Source organism: Oryx dammah, unplaced genomic scaffold, assembly GCF_014754425.2.
Source record: "Oryx dammah isolate SB20612 unplaced genomic scaffold, SCBI_Odam_1.1 HiC_scaffold_22, whole genome shotgun sequence".
NCBI lineage: Eukaryota > Metazoa > Chordata > Mammalia > Artiodactyla > Bovidae > Oryx > Oryx dammah.
In genome coordinates this window covers 53884584-53899191 of record NW_024070206.1, presented here as the reverse complement: position 1 = coordinate 53899191, position 14608 = coordinate 53884584, and the positions used below count along the sequence as shown (strand labels likewise).

At 37.0% G+C, this 14608-nt stretch overlaps 1 protein-coding gene across 1 annotated transcript in view; it reads right to left on the bottom strand.

Moving 5' to 3' along the window:
* DOK6 (docking protein 6) overlaps window positions 1-14608 on the bottom strand; it is a 383598-nt gene that overhangs the window by 269550 nt on the left and 99440 nt on the right. The window lies entirely within an intron of this gene.

Below are 14608 nucleotides of genomic sequence, written 5' to 3'. Positions count from 1 at the left end.
CAATAAAGGTGGCACCTCAAACGCAGAAAGGATAACAAACATTTTAAATTTGGAAAAATAAGTATCAAATTTGCATCCATGACTTTGACCCAGCATTCTCTTATTCTAAAGTTTACACCATCAATTCATTTGCATTCATAACAATGTTATGTGGATAAATGATATACTGCAGGGTTGCTGGTAATAGCAAAGTAACCACAATACCTGTTGATAAGAACTTGCCAAATACACTATAGTACATTTACAAAATGGGTAAGACAGCTTTCTACATTCTGATTGAAAATATCTCCAGGTTATGTTTCTGTGTGGAGAAATGCCTTGCTTTTTCATACACATGTGTCTTTTGCATGAGAAAGAAAGAAAATGAAAAATATTCTGCTACATGTTCTTGGATCTCCATAAAGAAACACTAGAACCACAGAAAAGAACTTTAAAAATTGGTTCCACCACAGGATTGATGGGTAGGGTCTAGGTCTACCAAGATGAGGGTGGGAGAGATACTTCTCAATTCATGAATTATGTGCCACTAATATTCCTTACCTCCCTGGGATATTAAAATATGATCAGCAAGGGTTTAAGGCTCCATAGATATATTTTGACTGCTGAAAGAAAATTTATATGTGCAGCCAATGGAGGCACCACAGTCACATTTGCATTTTAGAATGGCTGACTCTGGCAGTGGGGTTCAGAGTAGGTTGATGAGGAAATGCCTGAGGCATGGAAGTCTCTTAGTTTGGCTTTCCTTCTAACAATAATTGACATTCAATACCCAAATTTGTCATGTTAAGCACTTTCTCACTCAACCCTCACACCAATATTGTGTGGTAATAACTGCTATTCTTTCCATTTTACTGATGAAGCAACTAAGGCTCAAACTGTCTACCAGTCTTGGAGGACCAAGGACAACATGTTTCATGGGGGAGGGGAGAGAAAGGGGAGGGGGGAAAGGAAGAAGGGGAAGCTGGACATTTAAAGGGAAATGGAGACACTGTATTGTACATTTGAAAGTTGCTAAGGGAGGAGATCTTAAAAGTTCTCAGCATAGGAAAAAAACTGTAACTATGCACAGTGGTGTATGCTAAATAGTTTTGATAGTTCTTTGCAAAATATATACATGTATCAAAATCATTGTTAAACTAATACAATCTCATATGTCGACTATTGTTGTTCAGTTGCTCTGAAGCATGCCAGGCTTCCTGGTCCCTCACTATCTCCCACGGTTAGCCCAAGTTTATCTCCATTGCATCAGTGATGCCATTCAGCCATCTCATCTTCTGACACCTTCTTCTCCTTCTGCCCTCAATCTTTCCCAGCATCACAGCATCAAGGACTTTTCCAGTGAGTCAGCTGTTCATGTCAGATGACCAAAATACTGGAGCTTCAGCTTCAGCCTCAGTCCTTCCAACAAGTATTCAGGGTTGATTTCCCTTATGATTGACTGGTTTGATCTCCTTGCTGTCCAAGGGGCTTTCAGGAGTCTTCTCTAGCACCACAGTTCGAAGGCATTGATTCTTTGGTGCTCTGCCTTCTTTACGGTCCAGCTCTTACAACCATACATGACCACTGGGAAGACCAGAGCCTTGATTATACAGACCTCTGTTGGCAGAATAATGTCTTGGCTTTTCAACACACTGTCTAGGTTTGTCATAGTTTTCCTGCCAAGAAGCAATCATCTGATTTCATGGTTGCAGTCACTATATGCAGTGATTTGGGATCCCAAGAAGAGGAAATCTATCATTGCTTCCACTTTTCCCCTCCTATTTGCCATGAAGTAATGGGGCTAGAAGAAGCACAAGCTGGAATCAAGATTGCCAGGAGAAATATCAATAACCTCAGATATGCAGATGACACCACCCTTATGGCAGAAAGTGAAGACGAACTAAAAAGCCTCTTGATGAAAGTGAAAGAGGAGAGTGAAAAAGTTGGCTTAAAGCTCAACATTCAGAAAATGAAGATCATGGCATCTGGTCCCAACACTTCATGGGAAATAGATGGGGAAACAGTGGAAACAGTGTCAGACTTTATTTTTTTGGGCTCCAAAATCACTGAAGATGGTGACTGCAGCCATGAAATTCAAAGACGTTTACTCCTTGGAAGAAAAGTTATGACCAACCTAGATAGCATATTCAAAAGCAGAGATATTACTTTGCCAACAAAGGTCCGTCTAGTCAAGGCTATGGTTTTTCCTGTGGTCATGTATGGGTGTGAGAGTTGGACTGTGAAGAAAGCTAAGCGCCGAAGGCTTGATGCTTTTGAACTGTGGTGTTGGAGAAGACTCTTGAGAGTCCCTTGGACTGCAAGGAGATCCGACCAGTTCATTTTGAAGGAGATCAGCCCTGGGATTTCTTTGGAGAGAATGATGCTAAAGCTGAAACTCCAGTACTTTGGCCACCTCATGCGAAGAGTTGACTCATTGGAAAAGACTCTGATGCTGGGAGGGATTGGGGGCAGGAGGAGAAGGGGACAGCAGAGGATGAGATGGCTGGATGGCATCACTGACTCAATGGACATGGGTCTGAGTGAACTCTGGGAGTTGGTGATGGACAGGGAGGCCTGGTGTGCTGAGATTCATGGGGTCGCAAAGAGTCGGACATGACTGAGTGACTGAACTGAACTGAACCTAACTGAATGGGGCTGGATGCCATGATCTTAGCTTTTTTAATATTAGTTTTAAGCCAGCTCTTTCACTCTCCTGCTTCACTCTTATCAAAGGGCTCTTTAGTTCTTTTTCGTTTCCTGTCATTAGAGTGGTATTATCCACATATCTGCTGATGTTTCTCCCACCTATGTCAGTTGTATCTCAATTAAAAGTATACATAGAGATAAAGGGGAAGATTGGGAACTGGGATAGATTGGGAGTTTAAGATGGACAGGTACACACTACTACATTTACAATGGATAACCAACAAGGACCTAGCATATATCATAGGGACCTCTACTCAATATTACTAACAACTTAAATGGGAAAACAATTTGAAAAAGAATAGAACAGGTACATGTGTAACTGAATCACTTTGCTGTACACCTGAAACTAATAAAACATTGTGAATCAACTGTACTCGGATACAAAATAAAAATTTAAATATGTAAAAAATAATAGAAGGGAATGGAGGAAAGGAATTCCCAGGAAGACAATCAGAAAGGGAACAGGAGTTAACTGAAGAGCTAATATTCAGTAATTAAGACAGCAGGAATATAAGGGTGATGAAGTAGAAGAGAAATCTTCTAAGGTGCCTATTTTAACTATTCCTTTGGGGTAAAATAAAAGGCAATGTGTAGCCTGCATGAAAGAAATGACATTAACAATGAGACAGCAGGTCCACGGTGGTCTCTGCAGTAATGTAAATGTTATAGGATTTGCTTATCTGTTTCCTCACTCTTTTCATATTTATCTTCTATGTAAGTTCTCATACATCGAAATAACATTTCTACTGTCAAAATGTATTTTTCCAACCAACAAGATACCTGGAAAAAGAGCATACTTAACCAGTTTTCGAAAAACTAATGACAGCCCTGTAACTTCACGTATCTGCCATGTGTCACAATAGTAAAATCAAATTGAACATAGCAGGTTTATTTTCAAATCTCTGCTTTGATACAAGTCCTTATGAAAAATCCTTCAATCATTCCTTTATAAAAAATAGTAACACAAAAAGCTTCTAAGAAGCTTATTTTTACTAGAAGCTCTATCTCTGATACATCTTAGATACCATGGACTATATATAAATGCAATTTTAAGATGTACTGTTATAAAAAATCATACAAAAGCAAATAAAATTCCCTCTGCAAAAGAGATTTCATTGGCATCTTGGCCTGGCAACCACTGATGATGTCTCTGAAATGTATTTGCCAGATAGCAGTCATAAATTATTCTTATTCAAAAGCATAAAATCAGAAGAGGAATAGAAGCCTGCGTATTTGTATAAAATTAACAGCCTTCTAGATGTAAAGGACACAATGGATATGAGTTTGAGCAAACTCCGGCAGTTAGTGCAGGGAAGCCTTCACTGTCAGGGAAGCCTGGCAAGCTGAAGTTCATGGGGTCACAAAGAGCTGGACACAACTTAGTGACCGAACAATAAGATATAAAGGAATAATCCAACTCTTTATCAGTATATCTTATTCATACTAGTGTTAGCTGCTCAGTCATGTCCGACTCTTTGAGACCCCGTGGACTGTAGCCCTCCAGGCTCCTCTGTCCATGGGACTCTCCAAGCAAGAATACTGGAGTGGGTTGCCATTCCCTTTTCCAGGGGATCTTTCCAACCCAGGGATCGAACGCAGTTCTCTTGCACTGCAGGTAGACTCGTTACCATCTGAGCCATCAGGGAAGTGTTATCCATATTAAGTGCTCAATAATTATCTGAGAGTATAGATCCTTAAATGCAAATCAGCTCAATAAATATTCACAGAACACTGACTATAATCCACTGTGCTAGGCACTGGCCAATGCAGTAATGAATGGATCCTGGCTTGCTGGAACGTGCAGTCCAGCGGGGCAGAACAGCATGCAAAGACTAATTTCAACTCATTAAAGAAAGCACCACAGTAGTGATGCTCTCAGTGCACTGAGACAAAGAGGAGCATTTGATACAGCCTGAGAAGAAAGGCTGGATGAAGAAAAGTTGATTAGAGAGAGAGAAGCAGGCAACATCAGCAGCAGGAATCAAGTCTTTTATAAAATCAAATTGATATCATCTGGTGAATCATTTTACCTGTAATTAGTTGAATAGGATTTAAATAATACTTCTTTCTTGTATGTTAACGTGTATATTCTTTTGTCTGTATGACAGTTTTGATGAATTAATTTCAGATATATGAAAATGGTTCCTCTTTCATTACTAGCTACGTGATACTGGACAGCTTTCCAAACCACTTGGGCTTACTTATTCTCTCCTATAAGATGGAATTGAACTAAGTCATTTTAGTTCTTTAGTCACGTCAGTTCATTAAGTCACTCAGTCGTGTCTGACTTGTTGAGACCCCATGGACTGCAGCACACCAGGACTCCTTGTCCATCACTAACTCCCAGAGTTTACCTAAATTCATGTCCATTGAGTCAGTGATGCCATCCAACCATCTCATCCTCTGTTGCCCCCTTCTCCTCCTGCCCTCAATATTTCCCAGCATCAGGGTCTTTTCAAATGAATCAGTTCTTCACACCAGGTGGCCAAAGTACTGGAGTTTCAGCTTCAACATCAGTCCTTCCAATGGATACCCCGGACTGATCTCCTTTAGGATGGACTGGTTGGATCTCCTTGCAGTTCAAGGGACTTTCAAGAGTCTTCTCCAACACCACAGTTCAAATCAATTCTTCAGTCCTCAGCTTTCTTTATAGTCCAACTCTCACATCCATACATGACTACTAGAAAAACCATAGCCTTTGTTGGCAAAATAATGTCTCTGCTTTTTAATATGCTGTCTAGGTTGGTCATAACTTTTCTTCCAAGGAGTAAGCGTCTTTTGATTTCATGGCTGCAGTCACCACCTGCAGTGATTTTGGAACCTCAAAAAATAAAAGTATGCTACTGTTTCCATTGTTTCTCCATCTATTTGCCATGAAGTGATGGGACCAGATGCCATGATCTTAGTTTCCTGAACATTGAGCTTTAAGCCAACTTTTTCACTCTCCTTTTTCACTTTCATCAAGAGGCTCTTTAGTTCTTCTTCACTTTCTGCCATAAGGGTGGTGTCATCTGCATATCTGAGGTTATTAGTATTTCTCCCAGCAATCTTGATTCCAGCTTGGGCTTCCTCCAGCCCAGCATTTCTCATGATGTACTCTGCATAGAAGTTAAATAAGCAGGGTGACAATATACAGCCTTGACATACTCCTTTTCCTATTTGGAACCAATCCATTGTTCCATGTCCAGTTCTAACTGTTGCTTCCTGACCTGCATACAGGTTTCTCAAGAGGCAGGTCAGGTGGTCTTTTATTCCCATCTCTTTCAGAATTTTCCACAGTTTGTTGTGATCCACACAGTCAAAGGCTTTGGCATAGTCAATAGGGCAGAAATAGATATTTTTCTGGAATTCTCTTCAATGATCCAACAGATGTTGGCAATTTGATCTCTGGTTCCTCTGTCTTCTCTAAAACCAGCTTGAACATCTGGAATGTCAGGGTTCAAGTACTGTTGAAGCCTGGCTTGGAGAATTTTGAGCATTACTTTGCTAGCAAGTGAGATGAGTGCAATTGTGTGGTAGTTTGAACATTCTTTGGCATTGCCTTTCTTTAGTCACTTAAGAGTCATTTAAAACAAAACACATCATGATTTATTGTGGATATATTAACACTGTGAATACACAGGCTATACCTCTGCCATTTATTGTTCAAAGTTAAGAATGATAAGAATAGTGATGTGAGAATTTTTATAAGATAATGATATCTATATTATAAAAATTTCAAATAGTATAAAAGTACATAGAAGACAGAAAGCCATCTAGCTATCAGAAATAACTGTAATTAATACAGTGACCAACATTTTATACACATTCTTTCAATGAAGTCAGAGAATTTTACAAAAATGAGATGTTTAATAAAGCTATATTTAATTTAATAATAGCAAAATATTCATTCTACTTTTTTAACTATATATTTTGTTGTTCATTTGCTAAGTCATATATTTAGCAGGTTGTATTTCATTAGTCATATTTTTACATATCAAATTGTATGGCATTTAATTTGTACTTTGGTAATAACTGAATAAATTACCTAAAGATAAATGTACTCAAAACTATTTAAATTCTCTTACCAAAGATTCTCTATTCCTGAGTTAATTATTTCCATGCAGTTTTCAGTGGGCCCGATTTTATTGCCAAGTTATTTGTTCTAAGAAAGATTTGTAGCTGTAATTCCTTGAATTCTTACATATTGAATACTGTCACATGTCCTCTTTATATTCATTGACTATTTAGCTGGATTGAATTTCGTGATAAATGCCTGTTTCTGTGAGACTTACAGACATTGTGTAATTATGTAGATATTGCATCTGGTACTGGTCCTTTTCTATGACATCTCCATTTATTGTCTGGCAGGATTTTGTACTTCACTATTATTTTTTAAGAATTCTTTCTAGGTGTTATATAATTCCTAAGACATTTCATGTTTAAGAATATAAGTCCTTTCCACTGACATTTGGGTAATAATTTGGCCAATTACTAATACAATATTTTTTGGAAAACATTTCCTATCACTCAGAACTTTGTAGGTATTGATATACTATATTCTACAATCCAAAGTTGAATAAGAAAATTTTAGACTCATTTGAGTGATCCCATTGTCAATTGTTTTCTTCTCTGGATGGAAATCTGAAGAACTCAAGATATTTATTTCTTAGTATAGTCTAAGAGTAAAGACACTAATAATAAAACACAGAGGTAACATCTTTAAAATCAAGAACATGATTAGAATGTCCAGTGTCTTATATGTTACATATAATTCCTAGAAAGTTCATTAATCAAGAAAAAACTATATAAGTGTTAAGAAAACATCAAGGAAACAGAAGTGATCATTATTTATAGTTTATAGAAATTATATTGCCTGCATTAAAAAAACAAGTTATAATAATCATAATTTTTAAAACCTCTACATGGGATTTTATGCAACTTTGTAAATCTAAAATCATGGCAGGTGTTAAAGAAGAACAAGGTAAAGGGTTTTCCCATTCCGCTATGAAGATTTAAGGTGGAGGTACGGTAATTAAGACATGTGGTATTGATACAGAGACAGATAAAGGTACAAGTGGAAACTATTATGGGGTCGTCAACTGGCAGACACATGTGGGACACTGATCCATGACAGAGCTGGGATTCAGAACAACAGCGTTAAAGACTGCTCAATAAATGGTGATGGGAAAACTCATTATTCACATGGGAAAAACAAAGACTATGTTTCCACCCTCTCACCTTATACAAAATCAGTTCCTGTGAATAAATACTGTAAATAAAGGGGATAATGCTTTAAAACTTTTAGAACCAAATAAAGGATGACAATTTCATTATCTACACACTTGAGAAAGAATATTTTAAGTCTTACATCAAACTCACAAGATATAAACACAAATATTGAGAGACATAACTATATTGAAATTTACGGGGATGATCTGGAGGGATGCTGTGGGGTGGGAGGTGGGAGGGGCGTTCATGTTTGGGAGCTCATGTACACCCGTGGCGGATTCATGTCAATGTATGCCAAAACCAATACAGTATTATAAAGTAAAATAAAGTTAAAATAAGAATTAAAAAAATAAAAATAAAATGCTATTTGTCAAAATATATCATTAATGCTTTTTAAATTCCTGGAGATGATATGTGAAACAGATAAGAGATGACAATATGTATATAACTTATTATGCACATCTGGATATTCTGAGTGAAGGCCAGTAGTAAGCCAGGACACATGAAAAAAAACACAAAAGGTATTCAGTTGTAGATAAAAAAAATTCTTCTAGATTTGTGGACCATATTTAAGTATTGGGTTTTTTTTTTATTCTTTAAACTTATGAGTGGTTTAAACATTCCAAAAAAAAAAAAAGACTTTAAGAGAAGAAAAATTTTAATTTTATTCAGTTCACATCAGAGCATTTTATGATCCTAGTTCCTGCTCTCTCTCAAACTTGGGGAAACTAAATATTATTGCTTGTAAGTTATGGGAGTTTCTCTGTCTCTAATAAGAATCAGAAAGAATCCAGACTTTATTAGAATTTACTGTTCTAATGGAATAGTTTTGACGCACCAGAGATAGTTAGCTACTTGAGGTAAAACTCAGGGCATTCAATTCAAAATTTTCAGCATGTGGGCAAGGTATGGCCAAGAATCACTGTTAGGCTAAATTAGAGCCTGAATTGAAACACACAGAAAGAACAAGGACTGCGGCTGGGAAAAAGAATGGAGCTACAAAAGCAAACTGGGAGCGGATGCCAAATACAACAGATGTTCCAGAGGTGCAGGGCAGACCCATAAACACAGACTGGCATGAGAGAGGGCAGAGTGCAAGATTCCTTAGCACCTGGTGAGAGTATCAGATTGCATTCATGTATCAGTAATTTTACATCACATTTCTCTAAATCGCCATATGTCCTGGCTCTCAGAGCAATCGCTTTATGTAGCTGATAATTAGAGCACGGCTTTCCCATGCTGTGGACTGACCAAATAACACATTCACATACTCAAACTCTCAGGAAGTATATACAAATAGAAGGTTCATTTTGAATACATTTTATATTAACTGCATCAAAATTTAAAAATAATTTTGTCTGATTCTTATTTATTAGGATGAAAAAGTAAAAGATGTTTGTTTAAACATCATTCATCTAATGAGATCATCTAAATGATTCTAGCTTTAATTTCATACATGTGAAAAGGAGGACAAAATAACTGCCCTAAAATCATCCTCACTTCATAATTAAACATTTAGAATTAGAATTTAATTCTGCTAATCTTGAGCTAGTATTATCCCCTTATTCCATATACCTTCCCATTAAAAAGTGAGACAGTAACACAGTACTTCATACAGGGTACCTTGTTGATTGGCTAATTTAATTTTTATTATATATAAAATGTCACACTTAGATGAACATTTAATAACAATCATGAAAATTTTTCATATATATAATATATACAATTTTGTTGTTGTACAGTTGCTCAGTCATATCCAACTCTTTGTGACCCCCATGGACTGCAGCACGCCAGGCTTTCCTGTCCTTCACCATCTCCCAGAGCTTGCTCAAACTCATGTCCATCGAGTTGGTGATGCCAACCAACCATCTTGTCCTCTGTAGTCTCCTTATCTTCATGCCTTCAATCTTTCCCAGCATCAGGATCCTTTCTAATGAGTCGGCTCTTCATACTAGGTGGCTGAAGTATTGGAGTGTCAGCTTCAGCATTGGTCCTTCCAATAAATATTCACAGTTGATTTCCTTTAGGATTGACTGGTTGGATCTCCTTGCAGTCCAAGGGACTCTCTAGAGTCTTCTCCAACACCACAGTTCAAAAGCATCAATTCTTTGGCACTCAGCCTTCTTTATGGTCCAACTCTAACATCACACGTAACTAGTGGGAAAACAGCCATCTTGCACTTACATCATATACAATAGTATATAGAAGTAGTATAGGCTGTATAGGTTTCCTGGGTGGCTCAGCAAAAAAGAATCTGCTTTTCAGGAGATGCAGGTTTGATCCCTAGGTCAGGAAGATCCCCTGGAGAAGGGAATGGCTACCCATGCCAGTATTTTTGTCTGGAGAATTTCATGGACAGAGGAACCTGGCGGGCTACAGTCCATGTGGTCAAAAGTCAGACACGACTGAGTAATTAACACTTTCACTTTTTTTTCACCTGTGAATTCATGTATAGGCTTAAGCATCTTATTTCTTATGTTATAGAGAAATATAATTCTGGAGAACAGAGAGAGATATAGCATAGCCAGAGATCTGGGTTAAACATGCTACTAACAGCAGCAGAACTTGCAAACTAGTTCTTACTGTCTTACTTAGTGCCTCTTCAGTTTTGTTAGATTCAGATTCAAGACAAGGATGAGTCATCTCACCAGAGGACAAATGCTCTGGCATGGACAATGATGCCTAGAAGTAAACAGAAGGCATAAAAATTGGAAAGGAAGAAGAAAACTGTCTTTATTTTCAGATAATATAATTTTATATTTTAAAGTGCTAAGAGACGTCTAAAGAACAAGAGCTAACAAAATAACTATGTTGAAAACAGGAATTCTACTGAAGATCTGAAATAACAAAGATGACTGCTTTTCTGTATACTAGTAACTGACAGTGGGAAAATAAAATTTAAAAGGTAAAGCAGTATAAAATACTTGGAAAAACACATACCAAGATCTAAGACAGACCTCTATACTGAAAACTACACAGCTCTTGAAAGAATTAAAGAAGCTGCATACAAAGGGACATTGCCAACAAAAGTCTGTATGGTCAAAGCTATGGTTTTTCCAGTAGTCATGTATAGATATGAGAGTTGGACCATAAAGAAGGTTGAGTGCCGAAGAATTGATGCTTTTGAACTGTGGTGTTGGAGAAGACCCTTGAGAGTCCCTTGGACTCTCAAACCTGTCAATCCTAAAGGAAATCAACTCTGAATATTTATTGGAAGGACCGATGCTGAAGCTGAAGCTCCAATGCTTTGGCCACCTGATGTGAAGAGCTGACTCATTAAAAAAGACCCTGATGCTGGGAAAGCTTGAAGGCAGGAGGAGAAGGGGCTATAGTTAAGTATTTAACAACTAAATTTGGTGTACAATTGCAGTTTTACAATTCTGTTCATTTTCAAATCTGTTGTTCGGTAGCTGAGTCATGTCTGACTATTTGTGACCCCACAGATTGCAGGATGCCAGGCTTCCCTGTCCTTTACTGTCTCCTGGAGTTTTCTCAAACTCATGTCCATTGAGTTGGTGAGCCATCCAACCATCTCATCCTCTGTTGTCTCCTAAGCCTAATGGTTAACAGGTACATACTATTTATATTCTTGAATTTGGTTTTTGGCTTATAAATATGCTAGTTACAAAGTGAATTGTGATTTGTTTTATTCCATTTAAAATCATCTTAAATACCCTAGTTATAGCGAGGGCTTATAGCCTACTCAGAATGCAATGAAGCAAGACTGTTCTGTGTGAGTCTATGTGTCTTTCAGTATCATGCTCAGTCACTCAGTTGTGTCCAACTAAGCAACCCCATGGACTGTAGCCTGCCAGGCTCCTTTGTCCATGGGATTCTCCAGGCAAGAATACTGGAATGGGTTGCCATTTCCTCCTCCATGGGATCTTCCTGACCCAGGAATGGAACCCACATCTCCTGCATTGCAGGCAGATTCTTTAGGACTGAGCCACCCGGAAAGCCCCCATCTCTCAGTATATAATCAGCACACTGAAAGTTATTCAAAAAACTATATCCTATCTTACCCCAGTTTTTGTCTTGAAGGGACTAGGCACACAAACTCTTATATAAATAAATTTGATTGTCTTAAATATATCAGCATTTATTCAAAACCAACTAAATCCAAGACCCAGAATATTCAAAGAAGGGATGAACAAGGCTTGGTTCTATGCAGATCAGCTACACTAACCATGAAATAATATAGCTGCTATAATTTGGGTAAACACAGAAAGATCTGGAACTACAAACAAACCGTGTTTTACTCCACTGCTTTTCTTTCCAATTATTTTAAGTCCTTCTAAATAACTGGAGAACAAAGGTCTTAAAGTGATACATTTTGTTATAATAATATATCACATTTAACATATCCACAGGTCAGACAAAAAACTGATTTCCTTTATCTTAGAAAACTTACAAAAACAGATCCATACCTGGCTGATCTGATTATATGAGTGGTTCTACTCAATCTCTTGCTATTTGAAGACATACATGGACACAAATATACACACAAAGGATTTCTGGTGGTTCCCTCCATTCTCCAGACATCTGCTGGTAATCAAATATTTCTATTAAACTATAAAAGAGTAATGTTTTAGGAATTTTAAAAAGAAAGATAATTTCCTTGATTTCAAACCAAGGAAGAAATAACTTAAAGAGACAATAAAGCAGTTTGCTTTAATAAGAATCTTATAAAATTTAAAAGTTATTGTATAATACATTTATGAATTATATAATTTTATTAAATACTGAAAACAAAATAATGAATTTTTCTATATGGAATGTATTCTAACTTGTATTTCTTATTTAAATAAAATAATTACTGAAGTTTCTTTCCTGTAGCTGTCAGGTTAATGATCATATTTGCATAATAGGAATCTATTCTATTTGCTTACTCTTTTCTGTGCATAATTCTTAGTATCTTATTTTGATTCAGTTTGACTGAATAGAAAAACCTGTTGTCATAACGTTTGTTATTGTTGAGTCACTAAATTGTGTCCAACTCTTTTGTGGCCTCACGGACTGTGGCTAGCCAGGGTTCTCAGTCCATAGAATTTCCCAGGCAAGAATACTGAGTGGGCATAAGGCTCTTTGCTGAGAAAACATTGCTTATTTTGAGAAATATTCAATCACTACTGAAATCTTATTTTTAAAACAATTTTAGTTCCATGTATATCTTAAGGCCATTGACAGGGAATACTCATTTAAAGTATCACCTAATTTGTTAAGAAAACTATTATCTGATCCCACGTATCCAATTACAGTTTTGAATGATGATGAAATACATTCTGACGAGAACTGACAGGAAAAGCCTCTGTTTTCTTCTTCTTTTTTTTTTTTTAATGAGAAAGTGCCCCTTCTTTGGCTATTGTTTCATGAAGTAGTGCTGTGTAGACTGAAAATGGTAGTGAGAACTTTGCCAGTACGTCTTGATTAAAGTTCTACCTTCCCAGGGTATTAACTGCAAAACTGAAAGGGGATGAGAGCTCTGTGTTTAAAGAGGGCTCTCAATGGCAGCCCACTCCAGCACTCTTGCCTGGAAAATCCCATGGACAGAGGAGCCCAGTAGGCTGCAGTCCAGGGGGTTGCTAAGAGTCGGACACGACTGAGCGACTTCACTTTCACCTTTCACTTTCATGCATTGGAGAAGGAAATGGCAACCCACTCCAGTGTTCTTGCCTGGAGAATCCCAGGGACGGGGGAGCCTGGTGGGCTGCAGTCCATGGGGTCGCACAGAGTCGGACACGACTAAGGCGACTTAGCAGCAGCAGCATCACTGAATTCTGACAGAAACCTGCAAGATGTACTTTCACAAGTAACATCTAGTGTTTCCAACAGACAGGCATGACCTTGTTTTGCTGTGCTTCATGTTGTTGCAATTCTCAGACATTGCATTTTCTTTCCAAATTGAAGGCTTGTGGCAACCTTGTGTTGAACAAGTCTGTAGGCACTGCTTTTCCAACAGCACTCTTTTTAAACTACGGTATGTACACTGTTTTTTAGATATAATGCTATTGCACACTTAATAGACTACAGTAGAGTATAAATATATAACTTCTATATGTACTGGGATTAAAGAGTAGGGCATGGATTAAAATCACATAGAAAATTAACAAGTTTTTAATGTGTGTATATGTCATACAAAAAATTCTCATTTCCTTATCAAATTATGATAAGTATTAAAGTCTTTATTTTATTAGTGGCCAATTAGGAAATTTGATTTGGCATACATTAATTTTCAAGGGCACAGCTTAAATTAATATTAAACTATGAAATCAGCAGGTTCATCCTGATGAGTGCCATTAGCCTACAAAATTACTGCCTGATGAAAATTGGCTCCCCAATGAAAAATTCATTCATAAAGTTTAGAAATTCTTAAGAAATAAAAGGTTACATTTATTAATAACTCTGATTGGTAATGCCCTTCTAAAACAAATTCTCAAATAGGAAAATTAACCAATGGATTTATACATTTATTTGTAAAATACCTGTTGGTAATAGACTTACTTTTAATCTGTAAAGATGAGCCAATTCAAATTTCCTAAGCAAAAATGAAAAACAAAAAGCTATTGTATTTTTCAGAAAATCACTCTAGGGTACAATATTGATTTTCTGCTTAGTCAACATATAGATGAAAATGATATCAACATGCTAGCATACATGCATTGTTTTCAATTTATAACCATTTACAAGAATCCATCAAAAAGTTATGCTTTTA